The sequence below is a fragment of the Leuresthes tenuis genome, unplaced genomic scaffold, assembly GCF_036924035.1.
Source record: "Leuresthes tenuis unplaced genomic scaffold, fLeuTen1.0.hap1 SCAF_9, whole genome shotgun sequence".
NCBI classification, from domain to species: Eukaryota; Metazoa; Chordata; class Actinopteri; order Atheriniformes; family Atherinopsidae; genus Leuresthes; species Leuresthes tenuis.
Window position 1 is genome coordinate 22,334,604 of NW_027325363.1, and position 23,689 is coordinate 22,358,292.

The 23,689-nt window shown below is 39.1% G+C and overlaps 2 protein-coding genes across 3 annotated transcripts in view; one reads left to right on the forward strand and one right to left on the reverse strand.

Moving 5' to 3' along the window:
- Positions 1-9,494, reverse strand: part of b3gat1a (beta-1,3-glucuronyltransferase 1 (glucuronosyltransferase P) a) — an 82,519-nt gene extending 73,025 nt beyond the window's left edge. For both annotated transcript variants that reach the window (XM_072392852.1, XM_072392851.1), the window contains exon 1: positions 8,962-9,494. The gene's annotated coding sequence lies outside the window, so the exon portion shown is untranslated. The remainder of the gene's footprint in view (positions 1-8,961) is intronic.
- LOC140314580 (beta-galactosidase-1-like protein 2) overlaps positions 1-23,689 on the forward strand; it is a 363,608-nt gene that overhangs the window by 95,366 nt on the left and 244,553 nt on the right. The gene's annotated exons all lie outside the window — the stretch shown is intronic.

A 23,689-nucleotide genomic window follows, 5' to 3' on the forward strand; every position in this document is an offset into this window, starting at 1 on the left:
ATGTCGAGATGAATCCTGTTCATAAGCGTTATAACTACCTCAGCAACGTCTGGCACGGTGACAAGCATGTCCTCCCTCGAGTCCTTAGGCTTTGCCACCTCAATAGAGAACATGATGCTCAGAATATGGAGATCCTCAAAGAACTCCTTCAAAGGAGATCCTCAAAGATCGAGGAGGCTGTTATTGCTGCCCTTCTGAAGCAGCGAAATCTATGTTGTTAATTTATCCAACGCAGCAAATCTTCCAATCAATAAGTCATTTGCACATATCCTTTAGTGCTTTTAAAGCAACATCTCTTCAAGCAGCAGGTGGGGAATCCAACTCATAGGTGTGTTTTACCATTTTGTTTAAGAGGCTGCAGAGAGGTCAGTATACAATAGTGGTACTCTGTACTTACATTGTCATGATTACATGATTTGTAATGTTCTCATTGTTTTATTCTTGTTAAGAAAAAAGGATATATTTTTCTTATATTGTTCTACAGAATGACAGGCTTTAAATATTTAACAGGGTTGTGTGAAGGGTGCAGTTATGTGCTATTTCAGAAATTCTTCTTTGTGGGACATGAGATTAAGACCTACATGACAGCTGTTTTTTTTTTTTACTTCAGAAATATTATTAATATCATTATTAATATCAATGGCAACACTTAACATGGCAACACTTAACGAATCCACTTTTTTTAAGACAATAACATTACCTGGTTAGGGTCAGAGTGGTGTCTTTCTATGAGGCACTGGTTAGGGTTATTGTTAGAAAACATTCCTGATTAGTTCTAAAATACTTTTGTTGTACATCATGACCATGGCTTTGTGGATGCCATTTTTAAAATTCAAGTGTACGTGCAGATGAGGTCAAATATTATTATGACATAATATCTTTCTGCATGAACATATGATGATCCATAATCCATTGGCAAGCTTTGAGGAGGAGGAGAGTCATATCCAATGTGTCCTGTGCTGACACCTTTTCCCATGAACGCTATTTTCATCATAAATTTGTCTGTACATTTTGTTTATGTAATGAATGCCTAGCTGCACTGTTCTTTTTAAAGATAATCAACCATTCATTTGCCCACTGTTAAAAAAAAAATTATACAAGATAGTTTTTAATGATTTCCACTTTACAGCTACAGCTTGTGTGATCAGACATGTTTTTTTTAACACAATTCAGCTTTGTCCAGTCATTGTTTTATTCATCCAATTCTATATGAAGGCATATTGATTTGAACTGCTATTGTGAGGCTCATAAATGTCTGCATGTGTTTATTAAACAACTCTAGTTAATAGCTCTTTTTTCAACGCTGGCTGGTGGTGGTAAAATAATCTCCCAAAACATTTTTTCAAGGAATTCTTTTCATCGGCAGAGGTGGACAGACACATATTCTGAATAAAGCTGAGGGATTAAAGACAAAACCCTGTAGGATTTTCACATAAACTGTGGTCTTTTTCATTACACTCTGTTGGCCATAGCTGTCGCCTGATTTGTGAGTAATTGCACCAGCTACCGCTGCAAGGAAGTAGATGTTCACCAGCCAGACAAAGGCATAAAAGGTACATAAGATTCACATCGCATCAATCTTCCTTCCCTGACAATACATCAGCAGTGACAGTAGCGATCTTCAGGTGGGCAGAGGTAGAAAATGATTCTTTAAGTTTCACATCTGTTGTCAGCCTAGAATTATTCAGTTGTATTTCTTTGTTTACGACATCACGGCAGCGCACTGATGTTACTCAGCAGCTAACACGCCCACAGTGTTCGCCACCACTGTCAGGTCACATTATCATCGAGTGGTTAGGGTGACGATAAGGGAAGACCCCTGTCATCATGTGAAATTATCATCTTCATCCTCTGATCACAGACACCTTCTATTGGGCAAAATATATAGTTTACTATGCCATAGCTTCACACTTGGTTAAATGCAACGGGTCCTCCCTCTGGGCTTATCACTCTGCCAAAGATACAAACTGTGCCATCTCTTATGCAATGATTGTAGGTTAAACTTATTTTGCCATGATAGACAGAATGAGGCGCTTCCTTTTTCCTCCTGAGTTATGTAATTGTTATCTGAGGATAGTTGAGACAGAGGAGAGAACTGTTTACCACCCTGTTCTTGGCCTCATTGTGTGGCAGAACATGGTTTGACAGTGGGGGAGGTAAAGCTTGGGTGCTGGGTCAGGAGCTTCGCTTATTGTGAGTGCCTGAAGACATTGTACACTGTGTGTGTCTTTGTTTTTGTTGCTCTGTGCTATATGTGTGACTGCACATACAGCACACCTCCAGTAGCATTTCTACTACATCTCCTTATCTTTAGCAAGCCTGGTGAATGTGAACAAAACAACTGAGTTCACACTGCCAGCTGTCTAATACCTTCTCTGCCCCAAGGGACCACGGGTACCACAATACCCACAATGAGATTACACCCCCTAGCAATAATAATAATAATAATAAAAGAAATTCTTAAGAAAAACTTCAAATCATGAAATAAATCAATCATGCAGAATTAACAATTGAATCAGCATTGAAAGCCTTTGCAGTCAAAATCCTGAAAAACTAAAACAAACAAACAAACAAAAAATGCTGATCCTTTAGGCAATTTATTCAGCAGATGCCAGACAGTGTGGCAGTTCTGATTGGAATAATGATTCCTTTGTTGCTTAAAAAAGCACATTAAAGCAGCTTTCATTTGACAATGGTGATATATGTAGGCATCTGCTGATGCAGTTTATTCATAGCTGAGGAGCATGACAGCATCAACAAAGAGAACAACCAGACCCAAGGGTCTCCACTGTTGGCATGAAGTATAATGCAATACTTGACACGGTGCTCAGATTTTTGGCTTTTATCTGAATGAGTTATATTCTGAAAAAACAGCACAATCTGAAGCCTTTAAAGCTATGCATTATGATCTTATTCAAGCACTTAATTTCTTAACTTTAATGCATTCTATTAAGAGCACCTTTGCCTTTTTACTATAAGATAGCATACCATCCATCCCTTACAATCCTCGCCTTTCAAGCCCAGTTTCCCACTTAAGTGAGTGGTGGTGGCCTACACACTGATTATATTTGGCCGCTTTCCTGAAATTGCTGAAACAAGTTAGGATTAACAGTTCCAGCAATTTGTAAGAGTTGAGCATCTAATTATCTGGTGTTGCAGGTCTCTCTGAGCTGCTGTGATGTACCTCAGGCAAACAACTGCTGTCCCTGGAGGGGAAAAAAGTTGATGGAGAGAAGGCAGAAAGCCTCTGCCAGCGAGAGTCTGTGGAGCACAGTTTATTCTAATTCCTCTGCAGGACATTAATGAGCCACAATAGTGGCTGTCGCAATGGGCAGTCTGACAGATTTTAAGCATCCCATGGAGCATAATCCAGGGAGGAACAGCACTGCTGCAGCAGACTGTTCTTGGCTGTCATTTTGCCCTAACTCTGTGTCTTAGCTGTTCATTACAAAGGACATAGCATGCATTTTCAGCACCTGCCATGCTCAGGCCTTGACACCATACATGTTTGACATCAGCTTATAGCCCTCAGTAGTTTGTATTCACAGTTAAGCCAGGCTTAGGTTCTAGTTCAACCAAAGCAGTTAACTGAAATCCATTTATTGACCTAAAAGTGTCTGAACACTGCAATAAACCCATTTCAGCTTGTTAGTATAGGGCATTATCATCATATTATATGTATCATATCACAGATTAAAAAAACTGAAAAACAATTTAACTGGTGGAAACTTGGTCCCACATTGAGTGGTGCGTTGGACATCTGCTGTTGTTTTTCTCTTTTCTTATATCCCAGGACAAGAGCTGTAGAAAATGGGCGGAGCTCCTCGACCAGTTTATGGAGACATTTTAATCACAACTCCATTTTCTAAGTTTGTAATACCCAATTTCAACAACCGCGTGTCCATATGATCTCATTCCTATGGAAATCCCCATAATATCAAATGGATGCGTAAAACTTTCTTTCTCTCCCAAATTTGCCTCAACAACATTTCATTATTTGTATGTTTTTTTTGTTGTAGATTTCAGAGAGAGAATGTTCTATATTAGGAAGTTTGACAAATAAAGTAATGCCTGGGTGAACAAGCAACTAGTTTACAGTCAATCTGATCACTATGTTTTAAGCACTTTCAACTGAAAATATCATGTCATATTTAGCCAACACTGGTATTATAATGTGTGGCTATGTCATGTATGTAGTGCATGCACAGTGCTTCTTATATTTGAACATCTTTTAAAAGAAAAAAAATATTCAGACATTGTTTATGTCTCCTTCTTTTTCTCAATAAAATGTTTTTACAAATGTAGTGGTTTATCATTAGGATTAGGAAATTAGGATAACTTCATTACACCTTCAGAGCAAGTATGTCTTCAGTATCATATACATATATTTGTTTACATCTACATCTGAACTCCTCAAACTGGTGTCTTGAATCTTGATTAATGAAATGCCACAATTTTGCAATTATTTGACTAAAATCCAATAAATTCAATGAATAAATAATAACCACTGCTTACTGATATAACAGAAGCGTTTTAAATGCTACATCTCTGGGTATTTGTGGTATGACTTCAGCACTTGAGTGTGGTACATGCATACAATGAAACAATTACATCCTACTTGTCTGCTGTGAACACAAAAGCTCGAGATCTAAACTGTGGGAAGGTAACCTGAAAAATGACTGAGGTATTTTTTAGAATCATTATCATAAAGATGCACCAGGCAAAGTGCACCCGTGCACCTATAGAAGTCACATACTGTACTCAACTCTGTAACGCTGTGTTGTACAGTCATACAATGTGGAAATCTATTGTCTGTGATAAATACAGATGTTTTTGGTTTTGTCTGATGCTTTGCCCTGCTTCTGAGGGTGGACAGCTCCATGTTCGTACATGCAGAGAAAGCTCAGATACCTTCAAAGAGAAACCTACAGCATGCACTGAACGGACATCAAACACAATTGAATTTTGCCTCGTGGAGTTTCAAACCCTGCGTCTCTAAGCTCTCAGTGTAGGTAAACATGCTTCACACTCAGCCCAGATGCATCCCTCTGTTTCTAAGCCTCCACAGCCTTGTCAGTAGCTTTCAAAACATTTGTTCAGAGCCCGCCCCTCCATCTTGTCAGGCTTCATATATGTTATAACACAGTGCAATGATGTGTGAAAGGCTGCTGAGCTACCCGCGATGATGAGCTGTATATTTGGACATTCGATACCTGTGTTTACAGTGTACTATTTCTCACCTACATAGCAGCATTGTATGCTAACACTGTCATGACGGCACTAATTGTAATTTGCTCACTATCTTATTGTTGATAAGAAAAAAGGTTGCATTTACTTATGCTGTGTTACAGAATGGCTGGCTTTAAACATGTCGCAGCACTTTGCTTTAAAGGAGACATGTTGTGCCCTTTTTTCTCAAGCTAACCAAATTTCCTCAGATCTTAATGAAATGTCTGTGGCATGTATTTTCTTTCAGTTATTTACCCCTCAATCCAAACAGATCCCTTTAGGATGTGGAGTGACCCACTCGACTCCACTCCACCCTTTTCTTCCTTAGAGTCTGCCTTTGTTTTGTTTTTTTTAGATCAGCAGTGATTTAAAACTTGGAGCATGTTATTAGGGAAAAAAGAGCACAAAGTAAATAGAGGTCAGACCACACACAAACCAAACTGGTGCTTGACTGCCAATTTTGTCCTTATACTTACATTTCCATTATAGTTCCATTCCCATTTTATTTACATTTCCGACAGGCATCACAGAACAAAACGGCTGCTGGTCGGTTATTTACACTACAGGGAACGCTGTTTTCTCTCCATATTGACTCTATAAACCCTGAACCTTGTTGTTGCTCCATTCTTCTGTGTTTTGTTTAAGTTTTAAGTGGCTAGCATTCAGAACTGTTTCTTATATGACCGATATTTCCCTGATATTTGTTGTTGTGAGGGCTGTTATAGTGCTGTTCAGAGGTGCATTCAATAACAAATGGAAAATCAGAATTTCAACTTGGCAAAAGTTTAGAAATTAGAAATCTGATTTCCATTTTGGAATATGAAACATCAAACAAATTACTGGTAGAGCATTATCAGCCCATTTTGTTTAACTTAGATTGGGTGAACTAATTTACTAATGATGAGATTTGATGTTGATATCAAAGCAAAAAAAAGAGCAAATGAGTTTCAATTTCAAACTTCATATGTACGGTTAATGAAAAATCTGTTGAAAAAATGGGCTTGATAACCTTGTAAAGTGATTAAAGTTCTCTCTGCAAATCTGAAAATCTGACTGAAAAAGCAGTGGATGTGGATCAGCTGATTGAGTGGTTGTCTACCCACTGTAAGACTGGTGGTGTAATCCCCAGTGCATCCACATTTCAAAGTGTCCACTGGACCCCACATTGCCCCTGATATGTTCATGGATGAGTGATTTATTGTAGAGAAAAAGCATAGCATACTATACATATGTATATATATATATATATATATATATATATGGAGAGAGAGAGAGTGCATCTATATGAAAAGAAGCACAATATGTGTCTGTGTGAGTGAATGAATGGGAAACATGTGTAAAGCACTTTGGAGAAGTAAAAAAAAGCTTTAGTAATAAAGAGTTGGGGTATTTATTCTGGACAATTAGCCATTAACACTCTAGTTACTTAAGGTGGAGATTTAGAAAGGGTTTTCTTCCCAATTGATTGTAGAGCTTGAATTCTCTAGGAGCTCTATAAAGACAAAGCAAAATTACACGGTAAAGCATATAAACTAAGGACAACTGTAGATTCTCAACCTGGCAGACAGGTTTCTTTTTTCTTTTATTTATGATTTATTATCTATGAGCGCTTATGATCAAATAAATCCCATTTAGAGATAAAAAATAAAAATAGCTCTATCCTCTCCACTAAACCCCGAGTTACAAAGGCAGAAATGCAGCTATTTTGTGTTTTTATTTTTGGTCCCTCAGCTCTCTATTGTACGGCCAAAGAGAGGAGCGACCTTAAACACAAAAGGAAATGACAAGCCGCCCATCTCCATAAATGAGTTCTTGAAGCTATTTGCTGACATTACTGTATTGAGCAGAATCTAAATATGTACGCGGTCAGAGAGTGCAAAGCTATACTGAAGCATGCTAATGCATGTGTCAGAAACAGCTGGGAACACAGTGTCACTGCATGGGAGCGGCGTATAGGCTGAGAAACGAGCGCCAGGTGTTGCTGCCATCACGTTTGTAGACTGTAAAATGGAAGGAGAATAGTTAGTCAGCTCAGGTGCCTGTGTGGAATGTAAACCACTCTGACATGCCTGTGACAATGACATTATTAACTGCTCAAAAAAAAATAAAAGAAAAAAGAAGAAAGTGTGGGTTGTTGTGTTTTGTAAGTATGGCTTTCATCGTTTGCAAAAAAAATCAGGTCGAAAGACAACATATTGCCCATAATGCCTGATGTAATGATGGGTGTCAGCAGGCTTTTGCTGGACCAGTCAGAACTTCCAGGGATATGATGATGTATCTTGACACATGAGTAAGGATTTAGGACTGGAGCCCAAACTTACTGCACTCTACCCACACTGCAAGATTTTCCACTGAGATTACTAAGAGTCTCTGCTAACCTGCAATGAACTGCATGTACAAATATACAGTATGCTGCAAAAGTCTTCAGCCGCCCCTCATTTATTTATATTTTGCTTTCAAGGAGCTATACTTTCATGTAATCTTTTAAAGTGGTCCTAAGTAATAGTTCTCCAGGCTCTCTCAAGGTCTGTTGAAGATTTATTTGACATTTTCTGCCTTTTCACTCATCTTTAGACTATTATGTGAACCTGAAAATTTAGAGAGAGATGTATTTTTTTTTCCGTGTGGTAAGCTATCTGACACTGACCTATGAAGCATTTAAGCATATAGAGGCACCTAAAGGGATGAACCAGTGTTGTTTCCACTAATAAAAAACAACTGAGCAAAAGCATAGTGAGCAGTGTGTCCTTGAAAAATCTTAATTCATTTATGGACGGCTCAATAAATCGCTGCATCTTTTTCTAGTTACCCTCAAAACACATAACAAAATTAGGGGTGGCTCAAGAGTTTTGCACAGTACTATAAGCCATTAAACACTGAACTTTGCAACAATGCTTTGCAAAGGTTACAATGGTTTAACTCCACATGCAACCTTTTCAGCTCATCACTAAACTAACGAATGTTCTTTTCTCAGCCACTAACACCTCATCTTCTTCTCAAAGAGCTGTTGTTTTCTGGGCAGGCGTCAGAAATGACACCACACACCCCATTTAACTTAAACTCCAGCCTCCTTTTTCTCGAGTCGATGTTGATTTTTTTTTGTTCACCTCTGTGAACAAGTTGTTTTCTGTCTGGAAGGCAGCATGTGCCTCTCCAGCATCCCCGGTAAAAGTAGTCAAACTGCTTTAAATTCACACGGTGCATTTTTTTTCTACTCCTCTTTTTTAAGACCTCATGAATGATTTATTTTTGAATTTCTTAGAACACACCACAGGATATTCAATTCGTACATCATGAAAAAAGTGGAATCACTATACATTTGTCAGCTGCAATCACGGACTCTAAATTCCATTTGAACTCGCAGTTCTGCCGGTCAGCTCAGAGAAAATCTCTCCCGGTCCCTCTGCTATCTCGACACCCAAATGCTGATCATGAGGATTATCACCAATTCTTTTCATCAGGCTGACACTGAACTCTTCTTCTGGCACCAGCTCACGCTGCCTCTCTGCGGCATGCAACATTGCAACATGCATAGATTTTCCCTTCTCACTTCCACCGTGCCGCCGTGCACAGTGACCCGGGGACAGATGGCAATCTCCCGACTACTGTTGCAAACCTGATCAGCATGAAAATTGGTTCATCTCTGTCAGACATATGTACATGCTTTTAAGTCTCTCCCATGCCAGCCAGTCACTGAACACAAAGGATATAATATGGTATCATTGTTTTTACCTCATTCAGAGACTTCAGTGGGAGGCTGCTATTCCCAGCGCATGCGACAGAAGGACTCCAATTCATTCTAGAAATCCTGTTTTTGTCCCTGCTGTGTGTTGTCCCCCCTCTTCCTCTGCCTTGTCCCTTGTCGAAAGAGAGGCAGTATTCAAAGCATCCCTTTTTTTTCACTCTGCCATGCCAGTAGAAGCCCGCCTTTGTGCATTGGTTGATGGAGATATTAAAAAGAGAAACATAAAGCAAAGAAAGGACTTGAGCTCCCAGGATTTATTTTCCTCCCTTCTCTCTCTTCTCTTCTTGTGCTCACACACGCCGGAACAGACGCGCGAGAGGAGACGTCAGAGTGTCAGCGATGTGTGTGTTGTGCCTCTGTGGCTCTTCACCTCTTCTTTCTCTTGCTTTCCCTCCCACCCTTCCCCTCACTACCTCTTTATATATCTCTGTGTCTCTCTCTGTCCACCGCTCATCAGCTCACATGGAAGCGGGCTGCTCTGGCGTGGTGGTTGAAACAGCTCTGAGCGCGCAGAAACGTCTGTGAATGTGCTTATGATTGGGGACTAAAGTAGCCTCTAAGCTGAGACTGAGACCACCCTCCCCTCCTCCCTTCCAGAGATGGGCTTTCCAATGGCATGTACCACTGAAGCTCGGAGCAGGGTGGGCTGCAGCACTGAAAGAGACAGGGGGATTTTGAAAGTGGGAATGGGGGGAGTTGCTGAGAATGAGGGAGATGGTAACAGAAGATGTGGTCAAAAACAGAGAGAAAAGAAAAGAAAGTTAAGGAGTCGGTTTTCTCACTTGCGTCATTCAGGAGGTGGCATACTGTGGAAGCTCTACTCCTTTTTTTTAATCAGATTTCTTTGCAGCTTTGCTCATGCATAAATGACCTCAGTTAAACAATCTCTCATTTCTGATAAAGGCGACAGCTTGGACATGGGCAGAATCCCTGTAAGACAAGAGCCCATATGTTGGTTTTGGCAGTGGTGAATTAATTCTGGAAGAGCTGCAACTGTGTCATAGATAAGGCATTCACTCACGCTTGACTGACTGTGCACAGTGGCACAAATGCAGAAACACACTGCGGAAATTGGCTTGAGTTAATTCAAATATGCACGCACATAAATTAGTCATATTATTCAGATTTGTCGAAAGTCCATGCCACACATCTCCATATACTGCAGTAGACTGAATGGCAGGCAGAGACTTACCTACTGCCAGTTCCACCACAACCTTTCCATCCCCTTAAGAACTCCACCATCTAATTTCAGGCGTCACTGAATAAAGAGCGAGTCTGTTGTGGAGGTGAGACAGCGTCTGGTGTGAGGATCACCTCAGCCAGCTTACCCTCCTCTGAGCCTGGAGAGCAGATGTGGCTCTCTGAGGAGCTCAGCCAGGAGAGCTGGAATGGGAAGAGGTATCCAAGCTCAAGGGACCCACGTTGTTGGATATGACACCTGGAAAAACAAGACCCCAGAGAAAGAAGACACAGAGAGCAAAGGCAAATGTATCACAAGAAAGACAATGAGGAACTCATACCGAGACATCTCCACACATTTGTTTTTAATTTCATCGCACAGACATATTTGCATCTTGCCATCACAATGTAATGAAAAAGGTTGCAGCCAAGAGGGAATTCAAATCACTAAATTGCTGTTGATGAGCGCAGCCACTAATATGATGGTGTGCGTGTCTGAAAGCCTGGATAACCTGAGGGGGGAAAAAAAATCAGATGATCTAGCGACTGTGTGCTACATTTCGCTGCAGAGTGCCATGCAGTATTTTGAGCTTTAGTCTGTTAGTCAGATTGAACTCTAATGACTTGAGCTGTCAGAATAAAAAATATTTAAGTGTGACACGAGGCGTTAGGCACAACAACTTATAGAAAGAGGATGAGTGTTTTCGGTGGGTTCATTGTGGGAAGGAAAAGAAAAAGAAAAAACACTGAGTGTTTTGTTTGACATAATCAGAATCAGTGTATCGCCTAGAAGATAAAATCAGTGCACCCATTAATGGTAGTGAGCTGTTATTATCATTATTATTATTATTATCATTATTATTATTAAAGCATATAAAGCTCTTCTCAGTCTACGAAGGATTTAGACATATTAGAAAGGATTCATTGCCTGTGGCGCTTTGGTTCAGCACATTAATGGGGATAAAAATGTACTCATCCTATGACCGTGTTCAGCCATTCCTTTTGTAAAGATGGCTATTTGTATTTATGAGCAGAAAATAACCTACAGCTGAACAGCCTCTGTGCTGAAGGTCAACCTAAAGGAACAGTTCAGTGTCACCATTTAAATGTGTCTCTTTATGTGATTTGTTTTGTGAATTAGATGAGCGGATACATTCTAATACCTTGTTTATCCCAAAATGATAAAACAGTAAAAGCCACTTAACTTAGCATAGCTTGGCACTTCAACATGAAATAATATGGCTTGGAATGTTCAGAAAAAATGTTTTTCAAAAAAAGCATGTTTAGCCTGATGGCTTGAAGAAGCAATAACTTGAAGGAATCATTTTTTGTCTGATATTATCAGTCTCTCACATTGCTGTGGGAGTATTTTGGCCCACTCTTCTTTATAATGCATTGAAGTTTGCTGACATTTATTTATGCACGGCTCTCTGACGGTCCTGGTACAGTGTTTCCATCAGGGCCGAGGTCTGGACTTTAACTGGATCATTGCAACACCTTGATATTTCTCTCTTTTAGCCATTCTGTTGTAGATTTGCTGCTGTGATTTGGATGATTGATTCTGTTTCATGACTGAAGTTTTAGCTGTCAGACAGATGGTCTCCCATTTGACTCCGGAATGCTTTGCTACCACCGTGCCTGCCAGTTGGTATGTGGTGTTTGTGTTAATATACTGTGACTGGTTTCACCTCAGGTGGTGCTATGCATTACAGACATCTCCACTTTGGTCTTGTCAGTCTAAAATAAATTAGAAGCTTTGTGGTTTGTTCAGATAAAAATGTGCAAACATAACCTGTGCTACCAGGTATTATTTTGATGAGGCTTTTTCCTGCCACCTCTTCCATACAAGCTGTGCTTCCTTAATGCTTTTCTAATTCACTGTCATGAATTTTAGATTTCAACATTCTAACTGAGGCCTGTAGAGTCTTAGATGTCACTCTTGGCATTGCATGGTCTGACCTAGCAGTGAACATGCTGGAACTTGCTGAACTAGCTGAACTTGCTGGAGTTGCCAGTCTTCCTCTGCCCGGAAGACTGGCAACTGTTTTCCACTCCAAATTGTTATGAAATTGCCTTATAATGCATCTCAGATTGATGGGCAGCAACAATAATTTCAATAAAGATCATTGCTGATGTCATTGCTGATTGTGTTAACAAACACCTGGATGCTCCAGATCAGCAAACTGACAAAACTCCTGCTTTATGGAGGTGCTCACACCTGCTGATGATTAATTAGTCAAGTGCATTTTAAACTAGTTCTTAAATAATTCTTATGGAAGCAGTAAAGTTTTCACACTTAATCTCAGCACATTTGCTTTGTTTCTGTTCAATGAATATTGACACAGAGTGATATGTCCCATGTTGTTGCACATCAAATGTTTTTCAACCTAGTAAGGACGAGATGATTTTTTTTGTTCATGTCTCAGTATGTAAAACCTTAGAATCGAAAGAAGGTGTAGTTTCTTTTTCATATCACTGAACACCGCTGTAAAACAAGCAGTTTGTTGCTGCACTAACTGTTCAACAGAAAATTGATATGTAAATGTGAACTTTGATGGTGGAATTCAGTCTTAGATTTATAGCTCTTTATTTGAAGCTTTTATCCTGTGGTATTTGGCTCAGGTGTAAGTGAGCTGAAGACTCCAAATGACCCATCAGTGTGAACATGGGCTCAAGTGTTTTTGATATATGAATCCTCTGAAACCTGTTTCGTGTCATGTTCAGCTATAAATAAACTTGACTTGACTATTGAGTTTGAGAATAGAACATATTTACACACACACACACACACACACACACACACACACACACACACACACACACACAGTGCATGTGCACAAACCATGCAGTCACAAAATCAAGGTCGTGTGTGTTTGGTCAGTATATCAAGGATCCATATTTAGACACGATCTGGTAATTTTTCTGCTGTTGTCAGTTTTTCAGCATGTCCAGCAGGAACTAATGTTGTTTTTGAGTGAGTATGTGTGTCAGACAATATGAATTTCTTAAATCTTTTAGAGCCTTTCTTGAAGAGTGGAATTTTTTTTCTCCCCCAAGCCATCTGGTGTGTCTTTTCAAGCCTAATAAGAGGGGAACAGAGAGGGACTGGAGTTCAGCAGATGATAGAGATGGGAGTTGAGTAGGCCAAGGCATACATACACACTCACACACAGGACAAGGGCAACAGATGGAAGGGAGCCCGTTATGCTGCCAATGCTGGAGCCAGGCCTGGTGGGCAAACCCCACCGGCCTCATTGGGGGTCCATTGATATGTGATGCTCTGACAGAGCTTGAGTTTGGGTATTTCAATCCAGACAATGTACCGTAGTTCTGCTTTGGCTAGCAAAGCAAAACCTCGGTGGGAATTGTTACACAAGTGCTTTCCTCTGTGAATTATAAGTCAAGTCATCATCTGCTCCAAACACCACACACACACACACACAAATCAATTTTGAAATAAAAGTATTCATCAGTCCATACAAGAGAATGCTTCATTTAAAAAGACTGCAATCAGTGTAGCACAAACAGAGTGGTGTTACACACTATTTGAGCATGAAATTTCTCTTAGAGATAAATGATGATGCCACTTTTTGCAACTGCTCGTTTTTGTGCATCTTTATCATGAAATTAATCTTTTCATTTTTGCCTTGACCAAAACAATCATCCATCAAAGATTTCAACTGCTAACAATGTAACACACCAAATTCATTCTGAACATCATAAAGACATGTGGATATAGTCATAGCTCTGTAAACAATACAGCTTCAAGGTATGCTGTTTTCCTTTGTGCTCAGTATTGCTCCAGATGCATGAGTGCAAAGCGAACTGGACAACATGTGCCATATGTACCGAATCTCTGTAGGAAGCAGATGCAAATAATTGCACTGAAAATATTCTTAAGAATTCTCTCAAGTACTCAAAGTTGTCAAAAGCTTTCAAAAATCAGTCCATGGCGCACAACACTTTTGCACAATTGTGTTTTTCATGTCTTGCAGAATGGCTGAGAGGCACACAGTCATCAGGGAAGAGAAATGACAGAGTGAAAATGGAAAAGTGGAGTGTCAGGGCTGTGTCAAACACAATTGTGGTATTTCTCTGAGATGCATTCAAGGAAGGGTGAAAATATGCAGGTTTGTGACCAATAAAACTGTGTGTATAGACACACTCTGGCAGCTTGTCACGGTGTTCAATAAAATGTCTGACTCTCATGTGTTTTTGAACCAGAAATATCTACATTTAAGTCCCCAGTGTGGATAAATGACACTGGCATGTGTGTGAAGATGATAAGACTTTCAAACATCCATGGACAGGTGGTCAGCACAATAATAACCACTGTTACAGCTTTCCTGTGTCTACAGTCTTGGGCCATATCAGTAATTGGAGGGGAGTGTGTTGCCAGGTGACCCCACAGGTAGTCCCAGAGACTGATGGATAGTGAAGGTGCTCTGGCCCCATTTCTTGATAACAAATGATTGGCCTCCCGAAGCCAAATTTAGAGCTCAGCTGCAGAAAAGAGAGAAAACCTTTCGACCAAAATATTGTTGTCTATAAAAGAAATGATTTCCAAATTGTGAACGCCTCCATGGAGAGCTGGAGATAAAAGTTGAGAGTGAAACTATATTTTGTGTTGAAACTATATTTTCCTCACAGTATTTGTCCAGACGGGCGTAGTGCCTCTGTGGGCAGCTGGGTAACTATCCAACTGTCATCATATTTACCTCACCACCACGCAGGAAATGATGTCAAATGGGTGCGTGCAGTTTTAAGATTGTCCCTTGGCAGCGTTAGGTCAGGGTGAACACATGACACACTGTGATCTGATTCAAATACCCTAAACACTGCGTCTGACTGAAACATTTTGAAGAGCATCTGAGCCATTCATATGCTCACATCCATGTGAACTTTCAGATGAAAGGAAAAAAACCCAAAAAGGGGCTGATGTTGAAAACAACTTGAATGATCTTGTCATGTTTTCATTAATGGGAGAAATGTGGTTTACAGTGCTTTGAAAAGCTCAGAGGGAAGAGGAGAGAGGCCAGAGCTACCCGCTGAACAGCTGTCGCTGGCAACAGCAGGTAGGCTGAGGAGGGACTGTATTTACAATGAATTAGGCCATCAGCTGGACAGTATCCTCGACATACAAGCGACTCAGACGGATCAACAAACAGATGTCTGATGCCTGTGATTCAAGGGCAAATCCTTAGACAGATACAAATCACAGACTGACACTGCAGCATCTGTAAGAGGGCTGAGCTCCTGACACTAACGGTGCAGGATAAAAATACTGTATTCTTACCCCTGTGCCACACCAGTCACACCGTCCTGGCTGTCAGTTTCTGCATATTAGGATCATAAATAACCGCCTTCTCCAAGGCCCACAATCAAGATGAGTGCTGAAGGCAGCCAGTTCCCAAGATAAGATGTTTTTGATCTTCTTTTGCAGGACAAAATGGCATCAAAGACAAACTGGAAAGCTGGAAACCACTGGTAATTTTTTTTAGACTAATGAGTTCTTAACGCAGAGTCTGTGTTTCTTCTTTCCTCAGTTCTTTGAGTATTATAGTCTTTCAAAAACTGGGATTATACTGTAGGACGGAAAGCACACTGTAACATCAGCTGACTCCAAGCTAATCATTGCATCATGAAATACTTTTTGTTTTTCATTTTGGGGTTTGGGGTGGGGATCATTCAACCAGCTTACCCTCCCACTCTTCCAGGGTTCAATTCCGGTGATCTCACTGGTTTATGATGACAGACTCCATGAATCATTTTTAATGCCTGTTGCCTAATGTTCCTCTTAAAAGGAGAATTTCAGCTTTCAGACTGTGCTTGATGATTTTCTCATTAGAATTCGATCCTTTACATACCTTTTCAAAACTTTTAGCTGGGCCTTGACAAACCACACACCTTTGAATGGCGCGCAGGCTGCTTTTTGTCCATTTTGCTGTGTTTGGCTTGACTTTGCGAAACAATTTAGAAGAGTTAATCGAAATGGCACTGGTACATGGAAGTCTGAAAATAATAAGTCTTCTGGTGGCTGATGATGAAGATTTTTCTGCAGTTTCCTCATCAACACATTTGTGAATTTTTAACACAGCTGTTTAAGAGAACATCATTCTGTGTATATGTGGCCTCATATTTGACCCTAAAATACTTTGGTATACAGAGTAGTTCATGGCTGATTCAATGACTGCAAGGTGTCCAGGTCCTGTGGCTTCTAATCGAGTCCAAATCATCCTCCACCACTGTGTTTGGCAGTTGGTGTGGGGTTTTTGTGCTGATATGCTGTGTTTGGTTTTCACCTCCATGATGCTGTGCGTTTTTTCATCTTGTCTTTCCAAAGGACATTGTTCCAGTAGTGCAGACCTAGGTCATGCTGCATGCCATGTTGTTTTTGAGAGAGGAGCCTTTTTCCTGGCAACCCCTCCAAACAGGCTGTACTTTTTTAGTCTTTTACTGTCTTGAACAATAACACTTAACATGGTGAATGCGGCCTATATAGTCTGAAATGTTGCTCTCTGACCTTTTGTCATTTTTCTAAGCATTACACAGTGGGGGGAAATTGCTGAGACACTCTCTCCTAGGGGGATTGACAACATTCTTAAATGTTTTCCACTTATAAAAATGACTTCATAACTTTTCCCAGATTGATTAGCAGCAACAATTGTTTTTCTGCTAATGTCTTTCTTCTTTGGCATTGTGTTAACACACACCTGAATGCCCCAGAACACCAAACTGCTTTTATAGAGGTGCTTACAACTGCTGATGATAAACTATTTAAGTGCATTTGATTAGCAGCACATGGCCTGCCTTCTCTAAATTCCTATGGAGGCAGTAAGGACATGAATTTTTACATGATGTACACATAACGTACACTTCATTGTCAGCCAGAGGATAGATGTTTGTCTTATATTTCTTGTTAATCCACGAAAACAAAATGACTTTTATTTTATTCCCCTCTCAAAGTCTACCCTGAGACCTAGCTGGTAGCATTCTTCCTTCCTCATCAAGTAGACCTTGACTGACTGTAGTATTGACGAAAACACATATAAGAGTGCTTACGTGCAGACTATCATCAACTGATCAACGACTTTTCTCCTCTCTGTTCCTCATATTTTTTTGTTTTTTTTTGTACTGTAAACAGCCAGTTTAGCTTGAAGAGTCAGTGAGTGAAAGGGTTACAACTGGAAAGTTGATCATGTTATATTACTCCAATAATAACATTTCAGTGTACAAATTTCACCATTCAATAGCTGATAAGTGGCTTTTGAGAAGGTAAAATAATGCACACAGTCACAAGAGCTCTTTGCTGTCACAGTTATATGACCTTGGGGAAAATGCTGTTGATAAACCTCAAAATTTTCACAGAATTCAGCCTTGTGAAACTTTTAAATGACATGATGTTCAATAACCCGCAGTGGCACAGAACATTGGAAACATGTAGCAGAAAGTAGCACAATTTTCTCGACAGCCTACGCTGACTAACATAACCCCTTCTCTTTGTCTTACAGGTTTTGTGCTGGTGTTCCACAGATTTAATGTTGCCTCTGATATAAACAGAGCCTATGAATCATTCACCCTGTGCATGACCTCATGCCTCGAATAAAGTATTGCTGTAGCTGACACCTCTACTTTATTTGACAGGGATGGTGCACTTTAATAAACATAACTGTAAATGTGCCAGAGTTTGCTAAAAGGTTATTTTTCATCTGTTGTCGGATGACTACTCGTTCTCACTTCAAAAAAGACTTTGTTTCTACTGGCAAACTATCCTTTTAATGGGTATGTTGACTGACCTACACTGACCTGCTTTAGGAGAAGCAGTGAATCGCCACTGTTTTATCAAGATATTTACTCGCACATTAGCAACAGGAGTTGAAGTTGTGGCGGAACAGGATTTAGGAAACTGATCAATATTGCTATCCCTGCCAGTTCCAACTATCTCTGATGGAGATCTTGCTGATAAAATATCCAGTGTGAGCACCAAAGGGTCAATATTTTGGTAACAACCTCCTGGAAAGAACTAGAGGTTTTATTCCAAGTTAGTTACTTGTACATGGTGTGAAATGAAATAACAGAAAAACAAGCATTATGACATCTCTACGCATTTAGTTTGATTAGAGTCTTGACTTTGCACTGATTATGTAAATGTTCCTTCATGCTGTTTTCTTTTCTTTTCTTTTCACTCCAACTCCCATTCTATGAAGTGTCTGCAGAGACTGTTTTCACACTGCATCATGAATGAGGACAGTAACGTCAATATATCTCAATCACGCTGTACACTTCCTGGAATTATGCATCACTACACAAGCAGATGTTTACCCACAACTGTGCTCACCCAGTGCTGTGTGTTGATGTTGCAGTCTGTGTTCATTTCTCTGAGCAAATACCGGCTGATGTGCGAGAGTCGCGATTTCAGGTGATGATATAGGACATAATAATGAAGAACAGATGGAGTTTCATCATCCACAAATGTATGGGTCCAAGACAAATGTGATCTTTTATGGCTAGTGTTGTTGAAATGGAGGCAAGCAGGCAGGATGAATTAAAGGTGAACTAGAAAACACACTTGCTGAAAATGTGAGATGATCTATTCAGTGACCCCAGCTGTTTTCAAATCTGAAAAATCCAGCACTGATCATTCTGTTTTATCACTTTAGTATCAATATCTTTGTGTAACAACCATCCTCCCTAACAGAGGGAATCTAAAGGCAGCACTCTCCATTTGAGTTTGTCAGTGCGGACATGTTTTGATTTGAACAAGCATAATGCACCCATCTCCTTTTTGAGACACAGACGGGGTAGGATTAATCCTCTCTTTTCATTTCAGTGATGAAAGTAACTGCAAGTGAACTGATGTATCTTTTTAAAAGTAATTCTATCCTGATTATGACATTCATATATCTTATTGCTTAACTGGAGAATACTCTCATCCCTCCAATGTTAATTCTGTCTGTAGCTAATGGTTTTAATTGGGGAGCTTGTTTTAACATTATATCATTCATAGCTTGATTTAAGTATGTTCTATTTTGTGAAGCGATAGAATGAGGTATCTAAAATGCCCTTGGTAAAAGCCTTTTAATTCTAATATGTAGATATAATCAAATAACTTAACAAGTAAATTTAAAAGGGACTTAATAAGAAAAGAATTCTGTGTTTAAGAGAATATTTGGATACTTGGAGTGACAATCAACTCAAAAACTCTATCCAGCCTGCTCATCTGTATCTTTCCTAACTTCAAGTTCAATACTAATGAGAAGTGAAAGTGGCATAAAAAGAAATTATTAAGAAATATATATAAATGTCTCAATGAATAAATTCATATTCTAATAAATGAAACTGAAATAGCATTACATAAAAAGCTTTATGCAATAATGGATGTAAAGTGTGCTGAATACATTCATATTTTGGCTTTAAATTTCAACCATATTCATTTAACTTTGTGATAATACCTCCTACTGACTTTTTTAATTTCCTTTACTTATTTCATCTTTTTTTGCTCTCTTTTTTTCTGTTATTTTCCCTTCACATTCTCTTGCACCATAACCCCCCCAGATAATTTATTTCTGTAGTTCGTTTTCAACAATTGTAACTTTTCTTCATTTATAATAGATGTATTTATTGATCTATTATGTCCCCCTTTGTATTCACTACCCCTGCTTATTTACTAAAGCTCATTTATTGCCATGGTATCTTTTTATTTTTCCCTGTCTCTGTTTGTACATTGCTGTATTTATTTCTGCTTCGTTATGCAAATGATGGGGGCTGCCATAATTTCAGATTTCTGAGTAGCAGTTTCATACCAATTGCTCACCATACTGAATTTGGTGTACACACAGCTATAAATACCAAATCTAGAATTTTCTGACCATGAATTCTAACTTCTTATAATGGTTCCTTCTTTTTTTTTTCTCCAAGTCAAAAGTTGGAAATTTTCAATTGTTTTTTAATTAAGTTTTAATAGGGCTACACTAGAACCTTTGTTATAACAAAATAAATATTGGTGTAAACAACAGTTCCTAATGTTGATTTTTAAAAGAAAATACAGAATGACGCAACAGTGAAGTCCAAGGTTTAAGGAGCCAAAATGTGATATGGGTAGAATGCTGGAATGCTTCTGACAGTCTACTCTTATTCTTATTCTATTTACCATGCAGTGTTTCCTCAACTTGGGCATGTTCAATACATTGTTCATGACAAAATGTGTGCTGAAAGAAGTAACAGTACCTACTGCCCATGTCTGAACTGCAAACAAGGGAAATTGAAGTATTTCAGACAGTATTTTCTGTTTGGTAAGTAGTAGTCTGAGTTAGATCTGCTGTGTGTGCTACCATGAGGTCTCTCTTGCACGGTAATGATGGGCTTTAAGGGTTAGTTAGTGGAATCTGTGCCCACATTTCAGTTTGTCAGGTAGCACATCCCATGGAAGACAGATTCAGAGTGGAGTCAAGTGGCTCACTCTACTCCTTAAAACTGGCTGCTATGAACAGAGCTGTAAACTCGTGGTTAAGTTGAGTGCTGTGATACTGATACTGTGGTATTTGCATTATGTCTTTAAAGTACATTAAGAACATCTTGTTTAATCATTCATTTTACAGACCAATATAACATTTATTTTGAGACAGTTGTTTTCTGTTGAACTATCATTATTGCATAAAGATTTAATCAGTTTAAGTTTAATTTAATCGGTCATTAAACTAAGGCATTTCAGTTGAACTAAATCTCTTCTTGTAATAGATAAAGTGATTTTCATCAAATGTTATGTTTATAGAAAAAGGTCAAGGATATTCTATGTACCATACAGTATGTATTACTGCCTATGAATGGTTATTTTCATTGCCATCAAGAGCAGACACAGCACAAAAACAAAAAACAGCCCCTGCATTAGAATCGAGTTTGCACTTTTGCCTCGCCAGCACATGATTTGCTTGCATTGCAGGATTGTTTCAAATTTATGGATGAGGTGCACTTAGGGACCCGAAGAAATCTCTATGAGAAAACACAGGAAAAGGAAAAGCTTCAGTTACCTTTTTACCAGTGAGGTAATCAATGGGCTGGCCTCAAGCAAACAAAGGCAAAATGCTCTTATTTTAGCCATGTCTCCACCACTAACCACACACATACACACAAATGAATTCAGCAAACATTCTCATTTAATCAAGAGATCAAAGAACAACTCACTTCAAATCCTAAATAAATGCAGTTCAGAAATACACAGCGGCCACATGAGGACTTATGTTCAGCAACAGCGGTCTGATTAGAGGACTCGAAATGACATATACTACACTCCCATACAAAAATCTTAATTCTAATCTGACACTGGCCCTGACTAGTTTGGAATTTGTGCTGTAATTTTGCATTATGACTCTGGAGGTTTGTCCTCTTTTTAAAACAGATGAAACTGCGAGGACCACAGTAACAGAAACCACTGCAATCATCAGTATACAAGGTTGAATCCCTGCGCAAACCAGAACACTCAAAACAAATGAGTGGAGCTTCCAGCCCCCTCTGCTCACAGCACTCTACTGTGACATCATGTTGAAATATTAAGATTTAAATGTGTGTTAACTGCACATGTGAATCAGTGTGTTTGAGTGAGCTTCATTTGTTCAGCAAGTGTATCGACGTCAAGGTTAAAGGGGTAATTCAATCCACTTTATTGATGCGAGGATCAATTGTTCAGAGGGCGATATTCATTTTTCAGCACTTAAATAAATTATGCATCTGTCTGCGCGTTAAACATGATATGTTTTTGATGCCAAGCCAAGTTTCTCATGAGGAAGTCTTTAAAACCAACTGAAAAAATTAATTACTTATCAGGGAGTTTTTGGAAAATGCTCATGACTTCAGTTATTAACATCGACCTTTAAACAAGGCAAACAATAGTGCGCGCTCCTTCCCTGTGCTTCCTGTTTCATATTGACATTAACCTGCACATACTAAAGCAGCAGCTTGCCTGAGGTTTACCTACTGCAACTGCAGCCGGCCACTGCTCCTCCACCGGAGCAGAGGGCTGTTTCATGCCTTGATCAAGGGCAACTCTTGAGGGAATTTTTTTTTTCTACCAATCAAATGGTATTTCCAAGGTGGTCCAGGGATTTAAATCTGTAACACTTTGATAAGAGTAAGTCTAGCTAATCTCTCTTTCATTTTCAGTGGCTTTATTTAAAATCTTACACACCAATCAGTTATGCATTTACCATTTCAAGAGATGGCAGTTTGATGTCAGTGTGATGACAACAATGCCTTTAGCTGCGTCATCTCTTGAGAACCAAATTGAACACAAATCTTCTTATATTTTCTTTCTTTATTACAGTTTTGAACTACAAGCTGCTTACTGCTTGAGTAGTTATGCAGTACAGAGTTTGCTTGTGGAAAAAACAGGGTGATTCTGCAAGTATCTCACTTAAGGTGCACACTATGTTGCATGCAGTAACACATTTCTAACATCAAAGGATTTTATGGTCGTGGTTCTATTTGACTGGAAGTCATCAGAATGTCTGCTTTAAGGGGTTATCTTGCCGATCAAATATCAACACGGAGAGACATATAGCACATTTCAAAAGTCTTGAGACAATCCTTATTTCTTTATATTTTGCTTCTAAAAACCCAGACTTTCAGGCTTTCCGGGCATTCCTACAGCCTTTCAAAGTTTTTCTTTGGAAGATGGCTGCTTTTTCACTCATTTACAATCTAGCCCTTGTACATGACCATTTTCAAAGGAACATGTTTTTTTTTTTTTCATGAAGCCAATTTTCTAACCAGCTCAAGAATCATGAAAATTAATTAACATTGCCGTGAAGATTGTAATGCTACATTGCCTCCACTGGAATGAGTTTATTTTCATTAACATTAAACTACACTATATGAATATGTCGAAAGTGTTGAGGCCAATGCTTATCCTGAGATGAATACAGCCTAAGGACAAATCGCATTTTCTTTCCAGTAAGGGAGCGAGTTGCTTCAATAAACTGTGGAAAGGAAAACCATGTCAGCCCAATATTGACTTGGTCAAAAAGTGGAGCTGCTGTTATTGTTCTATCGATTTTTCTGCCTCTTTGGTTATCACAGATTGAGCACATGTGCAAAGTGTTGAAACTATCCCAGTCATCCAAAGAACCAAAACACAGCTTCAACACTAAATTATTTAATTCGTTAATTCAGCCAACATTCAGCCCTCGGCCTCCTGGTGAATCCAGAGGCACTTTGAGGTCATATTGGATGTATGTTCTACACATTCTAACATATTCTGCTTCTTCTCTGAGTTCTTTTGCCTTTTTGAAAATTCAAATAATCCGATTCTTTAAATCTGGCTTCAGAGATAACAACCAGATATTTGGTTGTGATGGTAGTGCAAGAAAAACAAAACAGCCAATAGCTGTGAAAGTAGCAGTTATTTTAGAGATATGTTCACATTTAGCTGGGTTCGTGTCTTACTTGCTTTTGTTTAACATTCTGCAATAAGCAGTTTTGTTTGCTGCACCAGATTGTTTTTTTCTTCTGTTCAGATTCTGTTTTGATATTTTCTGACTGTTT